Here is a 12963-nt window from a genome sequence, read left to right as displayed (position 1 = left end):
TACGTCTGCTCGCTTTCGTTACGAGAGTTATCGTGACACGGTCATATGCCGTCAAGAGCACGGAGAATGATTAATTGCAGAAATATTCGCGCGTCCAAGACGGATAATTCAAGCTGCTCGATTAACACGATTCAACCGCCGAGGAAAACTCGGAGGGAAAATGCTTCGCGGGTAGATGAAATTTTAAAGACGCGATAAAAGCGTATGCAACGTGCGGGAAAGGTACTTTTTTTTATTAATTTAATTTTAGAATATAATTTTCATTTTCGGAGTAAATATATCGAGAGTCGAGGTACCAGCGAGGGGACAGAAGGATCCGAATAGCCACGTGTACTGTTAAAGACGTAGAGTTGCTGTTGTGGCCTGTATGGACGGGTGAATTTGCGTGAAATTGTACGACATTTATCTCTATTGCACAATTTCGAGGCCGCACCTGTTGTCGCCCTCTTCAACAGTCTATCTGCAACGGCTGCGAAAGTGTCTCGTGCCTGCTGCTTAAGCCATGGCCAGCACCCAATGAATCGCGCAATTAATCTTCGATTCAGAGTCTCCCGTTCCCCGTCTCGAACACGGCCACTTCGGCAATTCAGGTTTCTATTCGGGGATTCGGTTGTTTAAAACGACGGTTGGGTAAAACGATGACCATCGCAAAACCTTGGGCGTCGATCACGCCTTCACAGAAATTCACCGGACATTTTGTTCTACTGTGTTTGTTCGTTATCTCTATTTTGCCTACTCGTTTTATTTCTATTTTTCTATTTTTAAGCGAGATTTAAACTTGAATTTTTCGCAAACAATCGCTCGAATAAACACTAATTAAAATTAATCCAAGTTTAAATAATTATTCATCTCTTTCTCTCTCTGAAGTTATAAAATTTAAAAAGATAATTATATAATTGTTAATATGTTAATTGAGCATAGTAAGCTCTCTAATATAGAATATAAAAATTTTAATTATAATTTTCTTAATTTAATCTGATGCATTAAAAAGTTGCAGTAGTAATTTACTAATTTTGTTACACATATTTTCCTGATTTCGTTGCGTTAAATATATTATTACATTTCGTGTCATTCATAATTTTAATTTTCTTTTATTAACGCAAGAACAATGCGTATATTTTGCAAACATGATATATTTAATACAGTTTCGTGATTGAAGCACGAAATATTCATCTACGCGCATAGTTATTTTAAAATATCCTATTTGTTACAAAAATTAAAATAAGTTTCTTTTAAGTAAAATAAATTTTTTTATTACAAATGCAAATACATTACATTATGATTTTATATGCTGAATAATATATTTTGCTCCAAACATATATGTATGTATAATACACACCTTGCATCTCAATAAATTGAAGATTTGCACCGCTTAAAAGAATCTCTATTCAGATATTAATGTGTGCAAATTGATTACAATGTTATTAACAAAATACAACGAGAGAAATCGAGAAAGTTTAAATCTTTTTAAATAATTGCTGACGCGTATATTCGATGCATACATCCGATCAATACTTTTCAATCAACGTGAGTGGTGACTTTCACTTAATTTCAGTTTCGATTTTACAAATACAACACTTTCTTGTGAAAAACTAACACATTTCATTTGTAAAATATTTTTGATAGGACAGACAGAGTTATTCTTCCAAAAGAGTTCAAATTTCTGATAAAAAAAAAATAGAATTTTGTTGACCTTTTAGTTCTCTCAAATGGAAATTCGCAATGTTTTTTGAATAACGTCTCACGAATTCGATCGGAAAAACTCGGATCCACCTTGATTAAAACAGAAAGATTATTATTATAATTTCGGAATAAATAAAAACGCAAAGTTAGCTTATATTAAAATTGAACTTATTATTTTTTATATTTAATCGTCAAAATTCCTTTTTAAAAGTATAAAAAATTTTAGTAAATTTTATTTTTTTTAAAATTAGGATTCTATCAATTATATTAAAATTTTGTTAACATTATAGTAATATATGAATGCAAGTTTCTCCTGTTGTTGCTATAATATATCTTCCTAATACAAAATGCGACGCTTTCATAATATTTTCAGAATGTAAATATCTATTATATATTTATTAAATATATATCCCATAAAAATCATTATGAAATAATTATTAATCTACAACGTGAAATTTATCATTCCTTATTTTCATTTTTATTTTTGTCATTTTGCAACTTATTTTCAATTATTATTTTTGTTATCATTTCAATCAAGTACATGCATTTTTTAATCTCTTTCAATAAATATTGTCATTTTCTACCATTTGAACGTAGACCTGGTGTTTTTTTGTATCGTTTCGTCCAGATATTATTGCACACAGTTATATATTACAGCCAGTATACTCGCGTCTTCGATCGATAATATGATATATACGTCTCTCGATATGTCTCTTGATTTTATATATCGCGATCGCACGCGGGTTTTTGCCTTTTTTTCGAATCGTTATACGGCGGGATGTACAAAGGAAAGGGACGATGCGGGCTCGAAGGACGAGGTAGTTGAAGCGGCAGGAGGTACAGGACATTGTATGCTCGTCACGTCGAAATTTCACCCACGTACCACTTTCCCGAAGTCTGCAACCGGGAAAAGGGAGAATGGCAGGGAAGAGTAGAACTGTCGAAGTTCGGTTTTATAAGGAGAGTCGCGTCTTAGGTTGCGGGGGTGAAGATGGGGGAGAGGGTGAGGAGAGAGAAAGAAAGGGGAGGGAGCGGTGGGGCAGATGCCTCTTGAATATCTGTATTTCGCGATGCAGATAGAAAAATATTCGCAGGTGCATCTGGAAGGTGGCGCGGGAGGAGAGATGGTTTCATTTACATTATACACTCTCCTTTCTGTTGCCTCTCTATTTGTGCTTCACCGACTGCACTTTCGCCATCCTTTTTCCCCCTTTTTCTTTCTCTTTCGTTCTCTTTGTCCGCTGTCTCTTTTCGTCTAGTCTCCAGTTTTCGTGATGCATGTGTATCAGTTTTTTTCTTGCCATAGTAATTGGATGAAATAGCACAGCTATGAATAGTGAAAGAGAGTACGGTGTTATCGTTTGTAAAAATATTTGTGAAGAAAAATCGTAGATGGAATCTCTCAAAACAACTTGATAGAAAAGGAATTAAAGATAGATGCATAATCATTATAAATAATTAAAGGTTTGATGAGAGAGAGAGAGAGATAGACAAGCATTTAAATATTAAATCGATTGATAAAGAAATAATAAAAAATACGAACAAGTCTAGTTTTCATATCAAAATGTTAATGGTAAAATGAGCGACAAAATTTTATGACAAATTCATCAGTATCGTATAATGACTGATTATACAGTAATTATTAGTGAATTCGATGAAAACGGTTTTTCAGAGGATTCGACACATAGCTTGCGGGTATTTAACAGCTAATAAAAATCAATAACTGTGTAAACTCGAGGGATACAATAATCGATACTTGTACAATTCTGTTACAGCGCATAAATAAATTGTCATTAACATTTCCATTGTCATGTTGTAACCATTTTTGTAGCTTTTACCGTATTTTATCTGAAAGTATTAACGATTCGCAATTTTTCATTGGGCATGCCTTGAGAGGATAGAGATTAATTTAAGCCGTTCTTTTCGTAGATTAGCGATGGCACTTGGAATAAAATGATTAAATCGCAAAATCTAATACACTTTGGCTCATTTTTACTTTTGATTATGACAATTATACGTTGTGTAAAATTTTGCGTTAGCGATTTGTACAAGTATTGCGACAATTCGTCCAGACATTCGCGCTAAATAGGATTCAGGCAACGCGCGACGTGATTATTTGTCGAATACGCGACGAATGCAAATACGTTGCATTTATGCCGCAAATTTCATCGGATTGTAATTGTCAATGTCATATGCAATTAGAACATAGTTAACGTACATTTATTCTCCCTCGTACGACACCGTATTGTTTTGCATTATGTTTCGTTACCGCGCTGTCCGAAATTATTGTCGGGGCATTTTTTTTTTTATCGTTAGAATACCTTTTCAAACGATATACATATGTAATAATCACCGCGCGTATACGCGCAGTTTTCGCGAGCATTACGTAAAAATCTGCCATAAAATAATTGGCCAAGTGCCATCTCGTAAATATTAACTAGTCATTTAGCGTCGCGCTCGTTTTACGTGGCATTATATTTTAAATGCAGCTGGTGTAGCAACGCGTAATTGCAATACCGGTAACAGGGAGGAAAAGAGAGAGAGAGAGCGATCCGGGGACCGCGCGAATAACTTCGGTCTCGATAACCCCGTTACCTAACCGGCCGATTCCATTATGCCGAGAATTACTATTATTCGCGCCGTTGTTGCCACAGTGACCGGATGGCCGACGGTTTCGCGAGGGGACGAAACGACACGCCTCGTTTGTCTCGAAAATACACGTCGTTTGGTCACGTAATTCGTCCTTTTGACGTAGCCTGTCACGCGATCCGACCGCACGAACGTGTGTTTCACACCGAAATCCACACCGAAATATTATTCACCGCCGTAATAATTCCACTTTGCAATGATATTACACACGGCGAGCGACAATCGCACGGTCGGTTGTCGCTTCGTGACAATGACACGTCGTTCTCGAATATCGCCCCGGAAGACTTGAAAATTCTGCGTGATCCCGCCTTGATTCAATTTTGCCCATTCACTCACTAATTTGCGGCCGCGATTATTATGTCAAAGATAAAATTGGATATAAATTGAAATAATGGTCACATAAGTGACATCAATAATATATACCTATTAATATATTTTTTATATATTTTTAATACATTTTTTAATATATATTTTTAATATATTTTTTCTAAATATTTTTATACAGATAATTGAGAACGTGCCTTATTTATTAAGAACATTTTCCACAGCCAGTTAGTAATAATACATATCGTTAATCCGCCATCATGTTTATTGTTAGAAAAAATATTGGAAATAATGACACTTATTTATTTGATATATCTTTATAGTATATTTTTTTTATAAATAAAATTCTAAATAAATTCTAAATTTCTTTTATAAATAAAATTCTAAATATTTTTTTTATAAATAAATTCTAAATAAAATTCTAAATAAATTCTAAATTTTTATACAGATAATCGAAATTCGTAAATGTATTATTTGTTGAAAAGCCTTTGCAGTTAATATTATCACTCGCCAACCCTACAACACACGAGTGCTATTTGCAGAGGCAAGAATTAATTATTTCTAATACATGTGCAAGGATGAAGATGACACTTGTCGCACATGTGCTACTCCCGGCTCGGATAATTGCGATTTGCAATTAACGCTGTTGCAGCCAAACTTGTTTAGAATGGATTATGATTAACGGATCGCGTCGGCGTCTGCAAATCGGTCGATGTCTTTCATGAAACTCCGCGCACGAAAGTTCCCTCCGAGCTTAAACACTGGCAAGTTGAGCAGAAGAGAAGGGACATTACTCTCCGGCCGTGACGTTATATGTCTCTAGGTGCGACGGTGCGACTGTCAAATGCATAATGCGCTCACAAGTGCCGCACCCGGTGCGGCTGCTAATGCATTGCACTTTAGAATGAAGCACAGTTCTTGTCTAATTCAATACAAATGTCATATTCCTTGTCTACTTTAATGCGATAAATGATGGCTGTTTTACCCGCGTGTGTTTAATAAGCCTGAAATAATGTCACGCGTATGAAATGTAATAAAATTACGGTATATTTCATCGATATTTTCAGAAATACACATTCTTCGAGGGATCGCCTACTTACGTTATTTGCAGAATCTCATTTCGATGTAGATATTAAATCACGCATTTGAAAGTACGCCTCGTACGCGATATCGGAAGAGAAAATATTTACAAAGCACGCGTCTCATCAGAAAAAAAGATTATATAGTTATTTCAATATTTTGTAGAAAATTGAATGTACACATCGATGTATGTGCGTTCGATAAATTTACAGCAAAATGAGGATGACAGAAAAATGAATATTGAGAAGAAAAATGTATTATTGCAAAAAGTTAGATACACCAATATATAGTTGACAATGTAATCCTCTGTGAGATATCGTAGAGACAATTCAAATAGACAGATGCTCTTGATCACGGTTTCTTTTGATCATAGTCGATGTTTACTGAAATTTATTGGACAGATGCGATCGTAAAGCCGAACGGAACAGAAGTTTTGAAATGGCGGTCGAAAATCATCCGACATACATCGTTGATAAACCGATTGTCATTTGGAAACTTGTTACCGTAGAACGCGAAAGTCAAATGTTGATCCATCTATGAAACAGACTTCTCAAACTTTTTTATAGAGCCAACATAACGATGTTTATTTTACGTGTACAACTCGTATATTTTTAATTAAATTTAATTAATTAATTAAATTATTATAGATTATATAATAATTGCTCTTGCAATTTGATTGTATCTCTCGAGCTTTAGTTATGTCATAGAAAATGGGGATAAAGTGTATGAAATTAAGATTTTTTTAAAGTTATTGTCTAGCCGGACAATTACATCCATCCATCGAATGCAGATTAAATTTGAACGCCGTCCATTTGTGAGTCTATTATATTGTTATTGTCATTGCCAGTTTTCATTTCTCGTTCAGATTTTATTTTAGTAATTATTGAACTGTCACCGCATCTATGACATGCAGGAAAAATTCGTCGTTCGTTAATTAATTACAAAAGCTATTATTATACGAAAATCAAAGATGGGCCTAAAATATATCCATGCTTTATTAATTTTATTTAATCATGTATATTTTTTAATGTACGTATATTTTTATTAATTTTAAATAATTTTACATCAAGCTATGTAATATCGGTGAAAAATAGACATGGAAATTCATTTCAATAAAGACTTTGTTCGCGATAGATGCGCACACAGGGAATATGAATTCCAGATCGACTCTTCTCGATCTAAAGGATATCGCCTTCCAATCGTATTCAGAATCACCGCGCGTACATTTATATATTCAAATTGAATATTGATCCGAGTCTCAATCAACGCCACACACGTCGATAGCACGTCGTGTGCAATTACCGGTACCGGGTCTTCGAATGCTCAAGCGAAGTCGAGCCGTAGAAAAAAGGTCCCCGGATGTTGATTCGTTGATTCGCGCGTACAATCAATGTCATGTTCAGCATTTCAGGAACGTCCAAAGATATGCATCACCGATTTTCGACACGAGTTGATGTCGATCGGATCTCTCCAACGTGGACGGAAGTTGGTCATTGTATCCAATTTTCGGGATCAGGTCGCGATCTGGAAATATTTCGGTGCAGATTCCACCTATATATCTCTTGTCAGTCTACCTATATCGCGAGATGGGTGAGATTGAAAAAGATGTATCGTCTTTTCTCCGTCCGTTCTATTCTCTTCTTTTCTTTCATTTTGTTGATTAGTCCGTTTCTCTTCTAAATATAGTACAAATTTCGATCGATAAACCGTTATAGCGAGGTATTTTGGGGAAATAATAATTCTCAAATATATCAAGGAGATTAGTTATCAATCATATTTTTACACATTCCAAACTTAGAAAGTGAAGCAGTTGCCTTTTTCTTAAAAATATTTTGCCATTACATTTAATTTAACATTGATTAAACACTTTGAGTTAAAAAAATATTTAATATTTATACGTGAGATATAAAATGTAATACTTTATATTTAAAATGCTAATTATGTACAAATATTATTCACTTTTTTATAAAAAACAGTGGGAAAATATAGTAAAAATATTAAAGGATGATAGATTTAATAGTGAGTTTGGATAAATTGGATGGTTTGCAATAATATGCACACGTTTAAGTTTCTATTATTTACTTATCGAGAAGATGATATTCCGTTATAGCAGTTTAATTGATGAAGCAGTTGAACGCAGATGTGGGAAAGGTCTCGTTTAGATTGGACGCGTGAAATTAATTGCTGATTCCAAAGCACTTGCCTGCGGTGCTGATTAGCATTATGTCATGCGATATTAGTGGAGAACGTTTGATTCCCGATTCGGCACAGTTTAGATGACGAAAATTGCAAATGTTTTGTTTCAGTATGAAAACATTGATATATTTGAAACTTTTTAATCATAAATAAAGCGTAAAATAGAAGATTTTGAAAGAGTGAACATTAAGAATTATACATGCTTCTAACTTTATCCTTTTCGTTTTAAAATTTCAAGGGACGAAAGGACGAAAATATTTTTAACCGAGTGTTATTTAAATATTTAGTACAAAAAAATTGAGAAATTAACGAAAAGTTGGCACGTCCCCTTGAATTTTTATTAAGAAACCATCCGTTGCAACTTCAGCGAAGAATCAGTAGGGAAAAGTACACGATGCCTGAGACAATTGCCGCAGCAATTTCTATGCAATTGTTCCCTCGAGATTGAACAAAAAATGAACACTAGAAAATTTCTGCAGGTGTTCGAAATTACAGCTTCCCCGTAACGACTTATTCTTTCCGGATAACGCCGAAGGGAATAGAGTATTTCTCAGGAATATATTACGAATATTGCCGGCCATATAAGAACGTATAAGAACCCATGTCGCATTCTCCGTGTCGCATTATGGCAGTACAGTATACGATCGAATTCAATTTTTCTATATTTTCAACGAGAATATTGATTGATTGAACCATATCATTTAATTTTAACAAATGATTGTTTCATTGCATAATTAAAATATATAATAACAAATTTAATTTCTCTTTAAAAAAAAAGATTATTTTATGTAATATCGTTATTAACATTATTTTATATAATATAATTATATAATAACAATATTTTATATTATATAATTTTATAATTTTATATTTTATTATAATTTTTATTATAATTTTTTATTTTATAATTTTATATAAATCATAGAGATCTATAATCGTCGAATTTACGGCAATAATTCTTCATTTATGTCTTCTTTTTCGATTCGTTAAGTTTCTAAATTTCTCAACATATAATACCCAATCACTGTCTCATAAAAAAGAGACAGCGATCGAGGTGATCAGAGATGATCCAAGTTGAGCACCGTAAATTGCGCCGGCTTGTAAAGGCTGATGTTGCTTATTTATTGCTAACCCATAACGCACATATCTCCTGGCACAATCCTGGCGTCTCGGAGACGCGAGGGAAAAGCTGAATGTGCACGATACAACTGCTACGTAGGAGAAGGCTCACATGCTTACGGCGCGTTAAACTTTCAATGGCTCGACTACTTTTACCATTGGGAAAGGCGCACCCGACTTTTGCGCGGCTGCAGACGAGGTAGAATTTGCTGGCTTATGCGCGTCACTGGTTACTTACGCGGAAGATATTCGCTACGGAATTTTCATTTTGAATACATAGTAAGCGAGTCTTCTCAAACTTTCGGCTTTAACCGGCTTCTACGTAGACAATAAAATAGCAACTCGAAACTGAAGGCGGTTTGCGACACTTTTTGAAGGAAATACAGAAAAGTTGTACTGTATAAACCTATGTGTATGATCTGGTCTCGGTGATGTTGCGTCTATTAAAAATTCGCGATCGATCGTAGAATCTACGAGGTAAGAAGAACAAACAAGTAATATGAAAATTATTTCAAGCAAACAGACTTTGTTCGATAACACATGGGTCGTTTAATGTACGTGGAATATATCGTTACGTTAATTATGGCATTTAAATATTTGCACTGTTAACAAATCGGGTCGTTCGTGCCGTTTATAGTTTGCTTGGGTATAATCGTTACATCACGTATTTCGGGCGAGCTAATCGTAGATTTTTTTAATAAGCCCTCGGCAAATATATCCCGCGCGATGCGGAGTGTGATTGGTTCTTGAAATGTAATCCACCTCAGAGACAGATGTCACGATTCATTTGAAATATCAACCGCGAGTTTCCATTATGAAATCGTTTACTCTTGCGCAGGAGGTGGTTAGCGATACAAACAGCGGAGGTAGATATTCTGGGCGAATCGAATGTAAACCCTTCTTATGCATACACTCGACTCGTTTCATATAATCCGTCAGATTTAATTCACTATCACCAGATATTGAACAAAACGGCGGATGAGCGTTATCGCTGCACGAAATTATACGATCCAAAAATGTCGCGTCGGTAAAATATATAATGTGAATATAAATTATTATCAATAAACGTATACACAGTAAAAAATTGTGCGTCCATATTCTGAAATTTTCTTGTATTGCCACGTTTTGATTAGTACTTTAATGTAAAATTAACATACAACCTATGTGTTATTATTTTTATAACATTTTCATGTGTTACATTTATGTCAAGTTTATAACTTAACACTTTGTATGTGTTTCTTAGAAATGGAATATTATTTTGAGCATTTTTAATATAATCATTTTAAATAATCAACATGTCTCAAAGTCAGTTTAACATTCTAAGAAAAGTTTAAGTGAATCTTTAAATAATCTTAAACTTTGACATAAAAAAATAATCAAATTTACTAAATCAAATGTTTCTATTACAAATAATTTAAGTTAAAATAATTACTATTATATGTTAATGTCCTCAACATTTCTTACGAGTTATTGCAACTATTTTTTCATGTAATTTTTAATTAATTTGTATGTTATTTTTACATTACACTTAAAGTCACGATAACAAAAATAAATGTAAAGTATTGTGTCAATTATTTAACATTTTCAGTTTGTCAATAAGTAATATACGACGAATGAGTTATTTTAACTTAAAATTTAGAATGGACTTTCTGGGACTTGTGAAAAATGTTATAATTAACATTTTATTTTTTACTGTGCATATGTATTCTAGAATGTATTTCAAAATAATTTTATCTAATATCGTATCAATTAGAAAATTGCACGATGCTCCCGAAAATTATTCAAGTCGTTTATAAATCAGAAATCTTGTAATCTCGAAGATAATATCATCTATCGCGAATGGCAGTAAATAGAAGAGCTCAATTATCATTAATAATTTATAGAATATATCCTAAAATAATCCAACTTCTCGTGGAATCAGATTCTGGTGCATAAAATGATAGCTGTGCAAGTTGCTCGAGTATTCCAGAGATTCTTGACGTGGCCTTGAACACGATGCGATCGATCGAACGGCGATAGATAGCGCGTTATGTGAATAACCCCACGTGACACGGCTTAAATTCTAATAATATGAGATACGAGCGGTGCCATATGTAACACTCGAGGAACCTGCGATATGAGCCTGATCCTTTTTCGCGAATACACGCAAACATCATCCGCCTTCTTCCTTCTCTCATCCGGTGACTCCCGTTTGCTCTTTAGGGGGTTGGATCTCTGGGGTCTTTGAAAACGGGGGGGCGAAGATAAAGTCCCGCCGGCGCTCTTGAAATATTTTCACCGTCGATTACATTCAAAAAGACCGATGGATGTTTACGGACGTGACGTTTCGCAAAGCGATGTAGCGATTCCTCATATTTCAGCTTTCCGCGCGATAGTGTTTGCCACTTTCGTGTAATCGCACATGTACGTGTCGAAAAACGATAGATGTGGTATGACATTGCGAAAAAAAATATCTACCCTTCTCCTTTTTTATATAAGAATTGATGAGGTGATATTTATGTCGACAATTATATTGAACAACGATCGATGCATTTTCTTTTAAATTTAATAATAATTTTACTAGTTTATATAGTTGTATCTAAATTTTTTATCTCTAAATTTAGCGCTAAATTTAACTGCGTAAATTTATAAAACGGTTTTAAAAGTTGAGTTATTTAATTGCAATTGACTTGTTTATTAGAGAGAAAACGTATTTTAATAACTTGAAATGTATGATTTACGAAATTTATTTGAAAATTGGATCATTCGGTAGTTTCTGATTGTTCATATGAGATTTTTACGGTAATGTGTCAATACGATACCGTACGAATAACCGTGGTAATAATAGAACGCGACACGTGGAATGTATCGAGAATCCGCTTAAAATGTGCATGTCAACGAATTGATTTGAAATACTAGCAGAAATTATAATCGCTTTTTCGGTTTGCCGAATAAATCGACTTTAAAAGTCCTTTTAAAAAAACCAGTTGGTCTCTTAACTATTTATTTAATGGAACAGCGTCAAAAAGAGAGAAGGAAAAAAAAGCTTTTTAGCAAAGAAAAATATGTTTTCAATATCTGGTTTTTCTCTGGCCTAGGCTAAAGTTTAGAAAAAGGGTGTCAGTTTAAAATTTATCGCCTACTCTTACTTTACGGAAGAAAGTTAGAACAAGTAACATATCTAAACTCTTTTAAAGTAACTCGCTCTTATTTGAGTTTTCTTTATGATTGAAGGGTGAAAACAGAAGTTTAGAAGACAAATCAATATTTCTTTAAGTATTTTCATTTCTATACAAAATGTTGAGAAGAATGATGAGGCAATCTTTAGAAAGAAAAAAAATAAATGTTTATTATATACCTTTAAAATATGAAGCGTCTTATAAAATCGAGAGAGACTGATATAAAATGAAAAATATTTCTCGTCAAACACCATCGCTATGCACAGAGAATATCATCTTCGAAAGCCGATCGCGACAATAGATTGGACGTAAAAGTCATAGTTGAAACGTCTTCTTGATCGGACAAGGGGAGGGCGAGGAGACTGCAGAGAGGTAAAGTTATAGAAGCGAAGTAAACGGCCACTAAAAGCTGAGAACGACAGATTTCTGGTGCTGGTATCGCGAAGACGACATTATCTCGAATCAATTTATGAGCTGTCGCCATTACCCCTCCGGCCCAGATAAGGCCGGGGGTTTGTGCGCTGGGAGTGTATACTAATAATACATCCGGCGGTGTCATTAGTCCCCGGTAACTGTAGTAATTATGGCTGAGTCTCCTGTTTCCGAGAAATATCGGAGTATAACGTGCATACAGAAATGCGATAATAAGAATGACCCACAATCTCGGTATTAAATTGATCCTCTGAATATGTATTATTATAATGTTATTAAGATATAAATAAACAATATATTTGCATATGTGTTTCATGCAAAA

General features: G+C 34.1%; 1 protein-coding gene and 1 long non-coding RNA gene across 5 annotated transcripts in view; one reads left to right on the top strand and one right to left on the bottom strand.

Moving 5' to 3' along the window:
* Positions 1-12963, top strand: part of LOC145961201 (lachesin) — a 235105-nt gene that overhangs the window by 70407 nt on the left and 151735 nt on the right. The gene's annotated exons all lie outside the window — the stretch shown is intronic.
* LOC145961203 (uncharacterized) overlaps positions 1-12963 on the bottom strand; it is a 69650-nt gene that overhangs the window by 21560 nt on the left and 35127 nt on the right. The window lies entirely within an intron of this gene.

This window comes from Camponotus vicinus, unplaced genomic scaffold (assembly GCF_025532165.1).
Source record: "Camponotus vicinus isolate PSW18456_S1 unplaced genomic scaffold, iyCamVici1.0 SCAF_11, whole genome shotgun sequence".
NCBI classification, from domain to species: Eukaryota; Metazoa; Arthropoda; class Insecta; order Hymenoptera; family Formicidae; genus Camponotus; species Camponotus vicinus.
This window is presented reverse-complemented; position numbering and strand designations above follow the sequence as displayed.